The 14,902-nt window shown below is 40.7% G+C and overlaps 1 protein-coding gene across 1 annotated transcript in view; it reads right to left on the bottom strand.

Moving 5' to 3' along the window:
* Positions 1-13,684, bottom strand: part of SERTAD2 (SERTA domain containing 2) — a 115,216-nt gene extending 101,532 nt beyond the window's left edge. The window contains exon 1 of the mRNA XM_039243147.1: positions 13,023-13,684. The gene's annotated coding sequence lies outside the window, so the exon portion shown is untranslated. The remainder of the gene's footprint in view (positions 1-13,022) is intronic.
* Positions 13,685-14,902: the final 1,218 nt, after the last annotated feature.

The following is a 14,902-nucleotide window of genomic DNA, read 5'->3' as shown; positions in this document are numbered from 1 at the left end:
TTTGGGTCTTGATCTTCGCTTTCATTTCATTTCTTTTTTTAACACTGGGTAGTGGAAATAAAAATAAAATCTGGTATTAGATGGGAAACAACAGCCATTTCACTTTTCATCTTAGCCTCTGAGCCACTGGTAGCAAACCTTAACTAAACAGTAAAAGCATTTGTTACACAGCAAAGGGAATCCTGTCCACAAAACTTTCCAGCAAGGGACTAAAATTAAAAATCTGCCCAAACAGGGGCGCCTGGGTAGCTTAGTCGGTTAAGCGTCCGACTTTCGCTTAGGTCATGATCTCGCGGTTTGTGGGTTCGAGCCCCGCGTCGGGCTCTGTGCTGACTGCCAGCTCAGTGCCTGGAGCCTATTTCAGAGTCTGTGTCTCCCTCTCTCCCTGACCCTCCCCTGCTCACGCTCTCTCTCTCTCTCCTAGAAATAAATAAAAAATATTAAAAAAAAAAATCTGCCCAAACAAAACCAAGCTTCATAAGTTATAATCACATATCACCCTTTTTAAAAGTAACCAATGGCAGTTCGAGAAAATGCAATACAAGTTTCAAACTTACTTTTCCCCCCCTCAAACTCTAGCACTTTTAACTAGCGTTATAGCCATAGTGTCCCTTATCTGGCTTCTTTAATAAAATCATAATTTATTTCAGAGTTCTGCTTTGATTGAGCTGCTTCATAATCAAACATATAAGAAACATCAACACACACTTAAATTGTTCCTTTAAAAACAAATCCCTCTGGCTGAAATGATTCATGCCAGCAGAAGGTTTGAATTAGGATGATGGAACCACTCAACATCTGACCATTCTCAGTATTCAAAGAGCTTACTCAACCAATAGATAACTCATCAACAAAATTAAAGACAAAGTAAAAAAATTGTAACCAAAAAAGGATGAGCCATGGTCCAGCATCTTTCAAGTCAGAAGAGACACTCGGCTTGTCACTGTTCTTCAATTTCCTCGCCATGGAAGTCAGCAGGAATTAAATATTCTACTTGGAGGGGTCAAGAGGGAGCGGTAGCTCCCCTTCAAGAGAAATCCCATCCCGTCATTTGGGGAGAAAATTAAAAAACAAGGTGATGATCTTCCCATGTGATTGGACTGTAATAATTTTGCAGAACTTCACAGGTGTTTCAGAAGTGCTCTAGAAATTCCATAGGGAGAAAAATATGACAGCTCTTCTTTACATATTTTGAAAAGGGCATGCCTGAACAAACACCCTCCAGTGTTCGCATATGTTGAAAAACATGTCTTCGGAAGATGATTTCTCACAGTGGATAAGAGAAGGTTCAAGACTAAACTATCAAAAAAAGATCTGCTGACAAACAAGATTTTTCCTTTTAGAAAGTAAGTTCTAGAGAAACCAGAGTGGCTAAATGATGATAAGTCTAGATTTTCCCAAAGTATCAAAGACCTGGTCTATCCTGGACAAATAAGAGACTTTGCTTCAAATACAGCATTTTATTTTATTGACTTTTTCACAGGTCATGGTGCATTTACTTTCATAAAAGGGGAAACTTATTTCAACTTTTTTCTTCTTACAGATAGTGAAATTAAAGAGATTTTTGTTCACATTGGATCTTGATCTTGATAAATATGTATCCACTGTTGACAGTTTCCTTTCTCTGGCTTTGCAATGATATAAAGTGAAGTTGAAATATATAAGAAAAAATAAGATGGGCCAAAATATATCAATATAGGGTATCTGACCAATCTGAAAAGTTCACATAAAATGTTTTGCCTTGGGGCGCCTGGGTGGCTCAGTCAGTTAAGCGTTCAACTTTGGCTCAGGTCATAATCTCATGGTGCGGTTCATAAGTTCGAGTCCCATGTCGGGCTCTGTGCTCACAGTTCAGAGCCAGGAGCCTGCTTCAGATTCTTTCTCTCTTTCTCTCTCTCTCTCTTTCAAAAATAAATATAAAAAACATATATTAAAAATGTTTTTTCTTACATACTGAGGTGAGAGTACACATAAGAGACCACAGACATTTATATGTGCTTACTAGTATGCAGTGCAGTAGTGTCCAAATTTTCTAGAAGATGAAAAGGAGAGAAAAAATAGGAATTACCGTCATTAAACATCAGCTTTGTGTTTGTTGCTTTACCTGTTTCATGTCAGTTGATAATAACGGAGATAGACATCACTGTTCCCATTTTACAGCAAAGAAAGGTGGGATTTGGAGGAGTAATGGATACGGTTAGTGGTACCCAAAGTCCATTCCTGCCTTCTTCTCCCTAAGAAAACCCCATCCCAAGTTACTGGTCTGGAAGTGGGCAGAGATGTCCTAGCAGATACAAAGACAGACAGCCCACACCTGTGAAGAGGTCTCTGACTTCCTCTGAATACCATACTGTATGGATGTGAATCACCTTGAGGAAGAAGCCAAAAGAGAGGTTGGAGCCAGCAAGGCATCTGATACAATGGAAAGATGCCAAGTACCTACACTACAGAGCTGCCCAGCCCGGAGCCTGCCCTACCTCTGGATATCTTGTGAAATGATACATTTCCTGATCACTCCAGTGAGCTTGAAGGCAGTTTCTGACAGTGTCCTAACTGACACAAGAACTTTATTTCTCAGAGGTCATCTGCAGTAGGTGGCAGAGCAAATGTTGAACCAACACTGTTCTGGCTTGAAACTGGGCTTTTTCCACTAAACCACACTGTGGCATGAACTTTGATAAGTGTTTTTTCTCATGACATGATCATGTGACATGAGAGCTAGGAAGGATCTTACTTCACCATGTGTAGGAAAAAGCATTTCCCTCACCAAAACGTTTTCAGCAAATGCAGAGGAGAAACATATCATTAGCAAGAATTCCCAGGATTTCATATTCTGAAGAACTTCTCATTTCATATGCATTTAATTTTTAGTAGAACAGTAATTCACATGCCTTTAACAAATGGAAGTGAGGTCTTAAAGAGCATTCTAAGTTATTATTAATTTTCTTAGGTGTGATAATGGTATTGTGGTTATGTAGGAGAATGTCCTTGTTCCCAAGAGATGCATACTAAAGCATTTAATGGTAAAGAGTCACGATGTCTGAAACCTATTTTCACTGGTACAATAAAGTGTACATGTAGAGAAAAAGAGAGAGGGAGAGTCAGAAAGCAAACTACTGAGTTTGGGTAGAGGGAATATGGGTCTTTGTCAAATTTTTCTTCCAAGTTCTCTACAGTTGAAAGTTTGAAGGTGGGGGAATATGATGCAGAGACAGTGTGGATGTATACTGGAATAACCCAGGGACTTTACAAAATCCGTATGGGACGGCCTCACCCAGGATTGTGGCCTGGGCACACGTAATTCTAAGGTGTGCTCTTGGTATGGTGGAAAGAGCCTGAGCTTTGAAGTCACAACTCTGAGAGTCCCAATCCCAGAAAGACAACTCTGAAAACTTTTCAGGCTATTTTTTACTCATGAAAAATTGCCAGCGTTTTAAACATAACATAAGCAGTAATCCAACAATAAAGAAATTTCCCTCAAATGTACACTGGGTGACACAGGAATATTCAATTAACAGTAAACCATCACTTTAACAAAACATGGATTAAGCCTTCTGTGCGTGGGGCACGAGGAGCGGAGCTGACTTAGTTCTTCCTAAACAATCTATTCATGGAGTTCATGGCTCAACATGCCAAAAATTAGTTTATGAAAATGAAAAAAAGAGGACAATATTTAAGAAGCAGCATTAAGCCATTTAACCTCTCTTAAGAAAAAAAAGGTCTTACTAAAATCATGTTCTTTATTCCATGCCAAAGATGAGTCATAATGTGTTAAACTATAAGGAAAGGAGGATTTGTTGAAAAACACACAACTCCAACTCTCCACATTCAAATCTGTGTAATTTACTTAAAAATACTCCAGTGAGCCTTACATACGGAAAAAAGCTCTCTAAGGTCCCATATCTAAATTTCAGCTGGCGCACAGGCCTCTCAGTTCTATTTGTCTTTCTTAAAACATATGTGTCTGGGGTATGGGTCAGAGTGAATAAATGGTAGATAAAATAGAGAAATAAAAAAACAAATGACAAACTTTAAAAATAGAATTCTTATAATAGGGATTTACCTTGAAAATACACCTTATGACCTAGGAGGCTTTCTAAGAGGTTTACCGATATACAGTAAATGCACAGATTTCAAATGTATAATCTAGTGCCTTCTGACACATGTATATATCCCTGAAACCATCACAGCAATGAAGATAATGAACTATCCTAAGTGGCCTTGAATCAAAGAGAAGTGTGACGATTCTTGCCCAGATATAGTTTTCAGGAAAAGAAATCCTTGATGGAAACTGTTATTTAAAACAACAAGAACAAAGAAATCTATATACAGGTGTCCAAATAGTTTCATCAACAGACAAAATACACACCGAGGCTTTGGATTTTTTCCCTCAATTTAAATCTAAGAGACAATATGGATGTGTTCTTTCATCTTTGATTTGGGCCCAAATAAACAAACAAATACGCTCTAAAAACAAAAAGATTCTTAATGTTGTCAAATATCCAGGAATATGAAAACAAAAGCCATGGGCACACAGCATTGTCTGAGGATTTACATACACACACACATCAGGAATTTAAGCTAATTCTAAAGCAAAATAATTTAGAAAGATTGTATCTACATTATTATAGCAATAAAGACTTCCTAAATTTGGCATACTAGGCGCAGAGTATGCCCATCTCACAGACGGGGTTGTTTCAGGCAAAACTAAGGAAGAGTGTGTCTCAAGTCACTGCCAAAAGGCTCTGTCTCTCCCCTTTCCTCCCTTCTTGGTGCTTCTTCTGTTTCTCAGGGAACCCCCCTTGTTTACGGGGCTCTCGTTAACACATCAGTGCTCCCAAACCTATGGAATAATTTTTGGCCTCAAGAACCTAAACCATATCCATGGTGTGTCTATATACATCCCATTCCAAGCGCAGTTTCTGCTTCCAGCAGGCATAGCTAACAAATGTAGTAAATGGCTTGGGTGTGTGCTCTATTCCCTTTCCTTCCCCTTCCTGAGTTGCTGCAAGAGCTGGAAAGGGTACTTCACTGCCCTCAGGTGCCTAAGGCACAAAGAAGGCTTGCTAACCATCTTTGCCCTGAGCTGAACAGAAAAGATGGATTCCCATGAAGACCAGCCAAGCGTGTCCATTTGACCCAGGACTCAGCTTACGGCAGCCTACAGCAGACTGCCCATCAAGCTACACCCCATACTGCCTAATACAAGAGATTTCATTTTCGTGTGGGGATCTTTTGTCTCCCCAAATGTGAGCACCATTATGAACAGGTGCCATGTCTTATGTGTCTCCGATACCCCCAAGCACTTGGGACATGTATTGAATATTTACGAATAAAATTTAAGGGGCACCTGGGTGGCTTAGTCAGTTAAGCGTCCCACTACAGCTCAGGTCATGATCTCACCGTTTGTGGGTTTGAACCCCCGTGTCGGGCTCTGTGCTGACAGCTAGCTCAGAGCCTGGAGCCTGTTTCAGATTCTGTACCTCCTTCTCTCTCTGACCCTCCCCACTCACGCTGCCTCTCTCTCTCTCTCTCTCTCTCTCTCAGAAATAAATAAAACATTAAAAATTTTTTAAATAAAAATCATTATAATAGATTAATCATATTAACGCTATTCGTGCTGCAAAAACACTTAGATGTATCTCCTTTACTGTCTGAGGTGGAAATGTATACTAAGAGTTTTGTTTGTTTAGGAAATTACATGATTTTGACAATCATGGAAATAGAAAAATTAGTTCTTTACATATACTAGACAAAGCAAACTTAAGATTTTGTTGTTAATTGTGCAATATAGCCAAGATGACTACATTTCCATTGTGCAATTTTCAGTGTTACACATTTTTTTCAGGCTCTGTCACAAAGAAAACAAAGCAAAGGGAGAAAACAACTTTAAAAGTATAAAGAAAAACCAAGGAGAAATTTCAAACAGTATCCACTGTTAGGTTTCCCAGGGTTCATAAATGAGGATGATTTCATGATTTCTAGTGGAAACATCCAGCAACATTTTATGTGTTTAATATTTCAACTCAAACTCAAATTGTACATTCAAAGGGAGTTTTGTTTTAGAAGTTAGGATTCCTTTATTTTTTTTTTTTTAATCTCGGTTTATTTTGAGAGAGAGAGAGAGAGAGAGAGAGTACATGCAAGCAGAGGAGGGACTGAAAAGAGAGTAAGACAGAGAATCTCAAGCAGGCTCCATGCCCAGCACAGAACCCAACAACATGGGGCTCGATCCCACGACCGTGAGATTATGACCTGGGCCAAAATCAAGAGTTGGACGCTCAACCGACAAAGGCACCCAGGTGCCCCAGGATTCCTTTTATACCAAGTCAAAGGACATAAAATCCATACAAACAAATCTTACTTTTTCTTCCGATAGTTATTACACAATGTTATGACTACTTCACATAGTAAATAATAAGCTCTCTACACACCCGAATGGTTTGGAATGTAATTTCTACAAGGACAAGAATATTTGTCTCTTTTCTCCACTGCTGTAATATACGTGCCTAGTAAGAGCAGCTGGCACACAGTAAGTGTTCAATAAATATCTGTTGAATGAACTGATTGGATGAATGAATAGAAGCCAGGAAGGAGCTATAGGTGTACAACAACAACAACAACAACAACAACAAAATCAAGTTTTTTTCTATGAAGCACAGATATCAAAAAATGCAATTTCTGGAAAAATCTCTTATTTAATCACTCTAAAATGCAATGTATCTAATCTTGTATTTCAATTGTTAAATAAAAAGTAACAATGGTCTGTTTGTTTTCTAAATCAAAAGGAGGAGTCATCTTGTTTAATCAAACGGAAAGGTTTTCTACTACTGGTGTCTGAATAATGTCAGGTATTTAGAGAAACTTTTAAACATTCTCTCCAAATCAATGGATTTGGGTCCTTAGGAAACGTTCTACTCAAGGGATTTTTATGTAAATCTTTTTTGTTGAAAAATACATATTCATTTTCATACCCTTTGATTTTCTGGGTGAAAAGAACCCTTAAAATCAAAACAAAAGTTAACTCAAAGGGATACATTTCATTTGAGTTGAAGCAATGGAAGACAATAGAGCTGATGGTTACTTCACCAGAAACCATTAATCATTCAACAATGGTGAACCCTGGAAAACCTCACACTGGACATGGTCTGATGTTCTGTCTGGTTTTAAGGATTTAACAACAAAACACAACAAAACAAAACAAAGGAGCTGCTCTTCCCGTCTAACTTGATGTTCTCAGGCCAGCTACCCCCAACATGGTCAGGTGGCGATGGTCATTGCTGAGGCAGCTCCAGAGCTCACCAGCACACTGCGTACGGAGCGGAAGGAGCACAGCGAAGCTTGTATGTTTAGACGTTTCAAGGTAATGTGGACAGAAAAACGCTGTGCGTATCCTCCGATGAAAGAGATTAACAGAAAAGTAGTAAATAATAAACACATCACAGTTTTCCCTTTTCCCTACCCCACGTAAACTAAAACTTGGTTTTAGGTTTACAAAATGGCCCCTAAAGTTTTGCATAGTTAAGATGATCAGAGAGCTCATCTGCTGGGATAAAGCAAAGCAAACTGTATATGGAGAAAATGTTAGATTTTGCTTCAGTCTCATACAAGCAGACTGAACTATGTGAAACCCCCTACTCCATACCTTATCCAGAGGCAAAGGCAAAAGAGAGCTAAAGAAAAAAACCTGCTGTGATGGAAGAAAAGAAAACCGATGCAAAAAGAAGACAGAGCAAATAAGAAAGATGCTGCATTAAAAGACACAAAAACTCACGTGGAAACACTAAGTGAAAACAATGGTAGAACAAAAGGGAAGGGGGTTGTAAAAAACAGATCAAATTTAAATAAAGGATGGATTGCTTTGATCATTGTATTTAATGTGTTAAAAGTAAACATTCAGTTATACATACCACCACACAAAATTATAAACATCAATGTAGACTTTAAATTCAAAAGCAGAGAAGAAATCTGATCGTTCCAAGTTTCCATCAGTTGGAAGCTAAACAATAAGGACAAAAGACAATATATTTTTCAAAGTTGCCTTCTACTTAACAACCTTGCATTTGAGGATGTTAAGTTCCCTATACTTAATATTAAATGGAATAAATACTATTTCTCATATGTCCCACTCGTCTTAAGAGGTCTGACTCTGAATACACTAGAACTTCATTTCCACTTAAAAAAGTAACATCATGAGGTTATGACAACTCTAACAACCAAAGAGAGGAAAAGCTATATTCAAAGAAACTTAACATAATGTGCTAACTTCGGGGTTTGGACTTTTAAAGACCGTTAACTCGTTTTTATGGACAAGAGAAAAAAAAAACTAGTTGCATAAAATACAGCCTTTCCACATGTGTCTTCACTCACCTTCCTAAATAAAAGATTAACTGAAATAAAAGAAATCCTCCAAGCCACTGTACGTATTCTGAATTATACACACTTCACCGCATTCAAGGTATAAAATAAATGAGCATAAGGAGGGGTCCTTCCTACAGCCAAGTAATCCTTTCAAAATTTAAAAGTAAATAATGAGACTGATTTTTCTCTTTGACTATACTTCTAATGAAATCTGATGTATGTGGACATTTTTTTCCTGAAATGCACGCCCAGGTTTTAGAAGCCTTAACTTAATAAAATGTGTTATCTTCTCAGTACATATTCTTCAACATCAACATCTGCTATAACCCAGGATATAACAAAACTCAGTGTTAACATTAAAATCCCATTCAATTGAACCAAAGTTCCTTGCCTCTTTAGGAGTTACCTTATTTATTCTTGTGAACACACCAATACGAAGTCTCTTCAAATATAAGTTAAAAGGAAAAACACCCTTCAGACAAACAGGCTAAAAGGTTACAATTTTTAAATAATGATAAACAAATATCCATTTCTAAATCTTAATGTTTATTTTGTGTTTGCTTACAATTTGTCCTTTTTCAATGCTGTTAAAAAGCACTTATTATAACCCCTACAACGTCCTCTCTGAGTGAGGGCAGGGTAACTGCTTTCTCTCCTCCCACTGAAAGGATAAGAACATGAACAGTAGTGGAAGTGAAGTGTAGCGTTCAAGGGCCCGTGCCAATCAGTAGCACTGCTCTGTCTAGAACTCCATGGACCTCAATTCTAAGTTTGTCAATAGATAACGCATATATTATTCTCCTCTCCTTTTGATCACTGACAAAATATACAGTTATACATTTTTCTAACATGAGAAGACAAGGATAGAAATCACAAGTCCCAAAAGTTATTTCTATCTCTCTTTCCTCTTCTTTCCATGCAATTCTTCAACAGAAACACAGCTCTTTTAAAAGTTGGAGCCATCACATACATCTGTAAAATGCTAATCAATATTCCAATGCCTTCACAACAATGTTAAAGAAAAGGGATATGAGCTGCAACTAAGTCATGCTAAATTGTGTCAAGAAAAATAAACCACTTTCCATCTCACAGACCAGACACTTAACGTGTAGTTTCCAAGTACCCATAACTTTTTTTTATATATTTTTTAAATTTTATTTATATCTGAGAGAGAGAGACAGGGTGAGCAGGGGAGAGTCAGAGAGAGAGACACACACGAAATCTGAAACAGGCTCCAAGCTCTGAGCTAGCTGTCAGCACAGAGCCCAACGCGGGGCTGGAACCCACGAACTGTGAGATCATGACCTGAGCCGAAGTTGGATGCTTAACCGACTGAGCCATCCAGGTACCCTTTTAAGTGCTCATAACTTAATGTTTTTAAGTTTCATCTGAGATTGGCTGCTTTAAAAATATATGAACAAAAAAGGAGCAAGCTTACTAAATTAATTGTTTTAGTCAATAAAAATGCAATATATTCAACTAAATTAGATAACTGATGATTCATTTAAAGTATCCACATTGTAGTAAATAGTTCACATACTTGAAAAGTTTTAACAATGTTGTGAAACACTATACACTTCTGAGTAGATTGGTATTCAGGTTTCTTTGCTGAGGATATCTCTTTCAAGAAAGCTATTTCTTGCATTTTATCATTTCAGAGAGCACAGTAATTAAACTGAGCATTTTACTGACAAGTAAAACAGAATGATTCTATAAATGAAGCAGCTGGTAGGTTCCATCAATTGCTTTTTAAAAAAAAATATATATTTCCCCAATTGTGTAATGCCTGTTAAGTGTGCAGTGAGGTTTAAAGTTTAGGTGTTTTACTTCCTAATTACATATACCTGCTTTATGATTCCTATTACACTATTTACTACAGCTATTTCAAAAGTTAATTATTTATTAAAACTGCTCCAGAGAAAGAGTTTCACTCTTGAATGGAAAGAGAAATAAAGCTTTGGCCCTTAAGGAAATGATGCTGCTTTATTTTCACAGTGTGAAATTGAACATTTGTCTTTATTATTATTAATTCTGTAGCCAATGACAACATCACATCATTATTTGGGACATTCAAAACAGAATCCGTAAAATTCATGTTAATGATAATAACATCCAACTTAGTGGCAGAAAAGTGTGGGAGTCAGAAAGTTTTACAATAAAAAATGGACATGTCATATAACAAAGGAAGACATTCAATATGTACTTTTCGGACTATTTTAAGTTTAATTTTCAAAATGAAAAATATTTTCTTAACAGAACATAAGATATACTCTAATTCCCCTCATTGACTCCCAATTTACAAAAGTAATAATTAAGAATGTAAAAATTCAATTAAGCAATACTAATAATAGTACTCTCCATAGTACAACTTATAATGTCATTCAACTACTCATAAACAACTAGAGAATAACAGTATTTAATTCATTATACAGCATTCATTAAGCTTCTTTATATATCCAACACTCTGCTAGGCACCAGGGATTAAATTATGAATGAAACACTATTCGTACCCTCAAAGAGCATTCTGTTTAGTAGAGGAGAAAATCACAGGTAGCAGCAAATGTGTGATAAGTACCATTATAAGAGAGGTATGTATATTCTGTTATGCATATTTCAATGAAAGACTGACCAACTCAACTCATCTAATAACTAAATTTCATAAAGACTCATATAAACTCTGGTTTAATAGTATAAATCCAATAAAATGTCATACATATTGATAGGAATTCTGCATATTTCATGATAGCTATCATTCTTTCTCTTCACCAAAAATGTATTTCTAAAAAATATAGTCATCCACGTTTCAAGACATACGAGGAACGCTACAGAGAATTAAATTCGAAAAGACGTACCAAACACCAGTCAAGATCTTTGCATATATGAACTCATTCCGACCTCACAATAACCCTATGAAGCAAGTGCTTCTATTATTCCCATTTTACAGATGAGGAATCTTAAGTTCACTTGACCAAGGTCACAGAGATGACACCAAAAGGAAATTCTGGGACCTGAACCGAAAGAGTGTCACACTCTCAATTACTACCCTAGACCTCCTCTCTGCAGATGGTGAGGATGAGGGACAACTAACACCCAACACTCTGTGACAGTCACTCTCTTATTTACCCTTCTAGCAACCCGCGGAGGAAAAGTCTTCCTTTGCATTCACAGGAGAAAACCGGCACAGGCCGGGTTTGAAACTTGCCCAAGGTCAGACAGCCCTCAAGGGTAGGCGGCAAGATTCAAACGCAGGCAGCACAGCTCCACTGTGTTATAAGGCCTCTCAGTGATTCAGCCATAGACTCAAGAAAAAGGACACAAGAAGAAATTTATTAAACAATTCCAAAAAGCTTTGTATAAGTCTTCCGGAAACACTTTGCAAGGTTTTGGGGCTTATGACAAGCACTTCCTTACAACAGCACTTACATTTGAGTCAACATTACTACTTTGGGTTGATCCTAAACACATTTCTGCTCTTTAAAAAGAAATCTCTGTAGAAACTTGGCAGATTTCAGTACAGGAACAATTTATTCTTTAAAATTAAATTTAGCAACAACTTATTCTGGTTAGTCTGAAAGAGAAGGAGGGAATGAACTACTAAGAGGCCTTTCCTATACTTTAATATTTCAAAACATGTTTGGTTTGGCCTAATTTGAATTTTGTGGACAACTAGACCAGACCTTGATTCAAAAAGAGTAATACCAGTTTTAAACAGGCTGAGTTCTCAAAAGTGACCTCAGAGTAGCTACTTCTCATAATTTTTCCTGCTATCTCAAATTTAATATTAAAGATGCATAAGGCAAGATTCTCATAAAGCACATATGGGCAGCAGGTAGGTCTACCTTTGAATCACCCACAACCAAGAAACCAAATTAAATGTTACAAAATATTGCAGCATGACTTTGTTTAAGAGCAATCAAGTATACAAAAGACAGACGTCAAAAGAAAACAAAACCCATATTTATCCTTAACACATCCCACTGTGTCCAGTGCCTGAGAAATAAAAAATTCTGTGCTGCAATCCCTCACTTGAATAGAGGTGAGAGAAAGATGAACTGTCAAGCTGGACTTCCATCTTACCTTGCTCTCCTCCAACAAGTTCAAAGACTTCATAATCTTTAATACTGAAATCATATTTTTTTCCAAAAGGGAACCCATAAAACTATCTTAAAATAAAAATACTAAGCCATGCCACTAGGCAACCCGTCTTCCCTTGCTCTATCCCCACACATCCAAATTAAAAATACCTTTTGCTCTGCCTTCATTAAATAAAAGTTTAACTCTGATTTAGAGTAAAATGTACCCATTAGACGTTTTGCACTTTTTACAGGTTATAGAGTCTATCAGATCCCATCGCTGACTATTGCCGCTCACTAAGCATCCTAAGACACAAAACATGCCATTACCGCTCATTTTATAAGCGTTATAATGCCCCGATGGTGGAAGTCTGGCAATACCTAGAAATACAGCAAGGCTGGTGAATAAGGAGTCGAGGGGCGGGGGAAGAGCGAGCGAGCGAGCGAGCGAGGGAGGGAGGCAGTCGCCACCTCAAATCCACGCCGGACCAGGAACCTCCAGCCCACAACGTGATCCCTGCCTTCCCCAAAGTGGACCGGCTACATTTTTCCAGATCCCACCCACCCAAAACCCAACACGGTACTCACCCTTCTGCGAAGAAGTCGGCACCGGGTCCAGCTCCGAGTCGGGCCGGGGTGGCAGCGAGGGAGGGGACGTCTGGGCAGTGGGCGGGGGGTGTCGGTGCGTCACTTGAGTGCAGGACGGTGCGTTCAAGGGGTAGGAACGGAGGGGAGCAGGGCAATCAAGTCACGGCCGAAAAAGGAGAACCGGGGATGGGGGTGGAGAGCCCCTTCCTTAAAATAAACCCACCGGCTCCGGCTACCCCTTACCCCAGGGAGGGAGAATAAATCAGGGGAAATAATAGACTGACCAATAAATCTCTAAACGACGAGGAGCGAGGAACAGACTTTAATTTAAAGGGGGGAAATTGAGCGAGGGCTGGAGGGGAGATACAGAGAAGTGGCTCTGGATCTATCCCATGCCTTTGCAGTCCCCAAGCAGAGGAGGCTGGCAGAGGGGAAGTTGCAGCGGCTCCTGAGGAGAGGGAGGAGGAGGAGGAGGAGGAGGAGGAGGAGGAGGAGGTTACACCGTAACAAGTACAGACAGACAGCCATGGATCAGAGGGGCGCTGCGAGCAGGGGCGGCCGCGGCGGGGCGAGCGGCGGCGGCGGCAGCACCCCCTGCATGGCTCGCTCGAGACATTTAATTGGATTGATGGGTTGTGCAGTGACTCACAGACTTTACAGAGTCGTACAGCAATCCCCGCCCAGCTGGACAGGGGAGATGCGGCGGGGACGGGCGGGGAAAGGGGGCCGAGAAGAGCCGGGAGGGGAGGAGGCGACTGAGAGGGCGAGGCGTTGGGGGGGCGGGGAGCGGAGCGGAGCAAGTGGCGAATGGCAAACCCCGCCGCTCCGACGGGCGTGGGCGTCGGCCAATCACGGCGCGGCTCCATAGGCGGCTGGCTTCGCCCCTGGCCCAATGAGTCTTCTAAGGACACTGCCGCGAACAGGGCGGGGGAAGTGGAGTGGGGGGTGGGGAGAGGTGGGTGGACGTTTAAGTGGGGGGTGGAGGGAAAGACGAGGCGCCGGAGACCGGCGGAGTCACTCTGCCCTCCTAGCTCCAGAAGTGCGCCTTCCGCCAATCCAAAGGCTGCCTGGGGGTGATGGACGCCAGTCTGTGACCAATGAGGAGGAGAAGGTGCCGCCCCGAGCCAGAGGGGAAGGAGTGGGCGGGCCAACGTCTCCCCTCCCTCCCGCGGGGTTCGGGTCAGTCACGCAAATAACAGTGTGAGGGCTGGGGCCGCGGGGGGGTGGGGGGGAGGCAGAGGGGCCTTGCTGCTGGCGGCGTGACAGCGATAGGGACTGGCTGTGCTGCCGACTCCGCACCGGCAGGAGGAGGCGGCGGCGGAGGCTGGCTCCTTACTCAGCTTGCAGGCTGCTGCTGCTGCTCATCTCCTCTGCCTTGTGCTGCGGGAGAGCCCTTGTGGCCGAACCCCACTCCCGAGGGGCAACCAGATGTGGAGTGAATCGGTCACAACTTCGCCCCACATCCCTGCAGTGCCCACTCGGAGAGACAGCTCCTTGTGACGTCCTGCGGGGTTGTGCTCTGGGATCTGAGGAAGCTGGAAGCCAGAGACCCGAGGCTTGGCAATGGCATGAGCCTCTTTGCTTGCCTGTTTTCTGGGGAAGTCAGGGTAGGGTGTGGACAGGTTGAAACAGCTCCCGAGTACATACCATTTCTTTACTGAGCTTCTGGAAAAGGCACTTCTTAACCTGGCAGGAGCGAAGCTGTATGGGTTCTGCTTCTTAAATACGTGTATATGCCTCCCTTCCCTCCCACTCTACTCTTTTCTCCCACTTCTCTGCCCACCCTCCTCACCTGGTACCCTGATGGCAATGCCGGGGAGCGCTCACTACTAGGTCTTACCGCAGCTCGTTCCCCGGAGTTATGGCTTTTTCTCAATTTC

The sequence above is a fragment of the Hyaena hyaena genome, unplaced genomic scaffold, assembly GCF_003009895.1.
Source record: "Hyaena hyaena isolate Hyena2069 unplaced genomic scaffold, ASM300989v1 scaffold_224, whole genome shotgun sequence".
In the NCBI taxonomy this organism is placed as follows: Eukaryota; Metazoa; Chordata; class Mammalia; order Carnivora; family Hyaenidae; genus Hyaena; species Hyaena hyaena.
The sequence above is the reverse complement of the archived record's forward strand: the minus strand, read 5'-3'. Positions and strand labels throughout refer to the sequence as shown.